We start from the raw sequence: 1,446 nt of genomic DNA, 5'->3' as shown, positions 1-1,446 counted from the left end.
AATAGCATTGCATTCCAGACAATATCAGATAAAGAGTTTATCCTAGAAAAACAATAGAACAAAACGCAATCTCTCACCACCGGTAGGTCAGTTGTAAGTTTACAGACTTACTACGCTAAAATCTGAGGTTCGGTTCCCACATTGGACAGAGCGTAGATGTCTCATTACGTAGCTTTGCTCTTAAACAATAACAACAACAAACGCAATTTACTGTGATATTTTCAGGTTGTCAGTGCTATGGAGGCCGAGATTCTTTAGAGTAGGTGTATGTGATTTGTTGGCGATAAATTTCAATAATAAACGGACAACACACAATCCACTTGTTTTAAAATAATACACTCAAAACAAGTCAAACGAATGTCCAAATATTCGTAACACTATTGGTTATCAAAGTTGTATCCGGAGCTTTAAATAATTGTTGTTGTTTTTTTCGTGAAAGTCCACACAGACGGGTTGAACTACTTTAGAACACCCTTTAGCAAGGCAAATTATTTTCTTCTATTTCTGTTATTACAATATAAGGCTGTGATACTCACTTTAAAATCACCACTATAAATATTAGTTATCACAGTTGTATCCAGAGCTTTAAATAATTCTCTCCTTTTCGTCAAAATCCATACAGGTGGGTTCAATTTCTTTATAACACCTTTTGGCGAAACAAATTATTATCTTCTATCTCTGTTATTACAATAAAAGGCTGGATATTCACTTTAAAATCACCCATTACAGCTAAACTCACATGCAGTCCAACTTCACTTTCACTAACTTCGAGTAACGTGACATAAATTCACAACAATTGAGCTACACAACAAACTTAACACTCACGCTTTATAACTATCTAAAATCTAAATCATAACTCTCGCATTAAACTTAAAAGAAACAGTCGTGTATAACTAACACAGGTAAAACCGATTTCCCGAAAAGTATGAAATAGGCAAATCCACAAAATCAGTAAATTTCATCAAGAAGTAAGAGCAGTGTTCTATAGTAGATAGGTTGACTGAGTTTTAAGTTGGGTGAGAAATAAACAGATTAGATGCGTTTGAAGGACAGTGAAAACAATCTTTATTTACACACAACACAAGAAAAAAGAGAGAGAGAGAAAAAAAACAGTATTCCTACCTGTGTATACGAAGTGGATGGTCGTATCTACGGGATCAGTGAACAGCTTGTTAACTTTCTGTCTTTCAAGATGAAACTCTGGCGAATTAATCGTGATGCAAACCAAATAGAACCGAACCAAGAAAGTACGCCTGAAGTTAATAGGTAAACTAGCTTGCTTTGTCCAGTTGATAATATGACCTCGTGACCTTTGTCAATGTCAAACTCAGCCAGCAAAAGATATTACAGCGCTAGTCCTTTCAACTCGAATGTTATATGTTACTGCAATATCCTCTCTCACAGTATATACATTAACTACTGTAAAAAACAAAGAAACAAAACAAC

This window comes from Limulus polyphemus, unplaced genomic scaffold (assembly GCF_000517525.1).
Source record: "Limulus polyphemus unplaced genomic scaffold, Limulus_polyphemus-2.1.2 Scaffold2002, whole genome shotgun sequence".
NCBI classification, from domain to species: domain Eukaryota; kingdom Metazoa; phylum Arthropoda; class Merostomata; order Xiphosura; family Limulidae; genus Limulus; species Limulus polyphemus.
The sequence above is the reverse complement of the archived record's forward strand: the minus strand, read 5'-3'. Positions refer to the sequence as shown.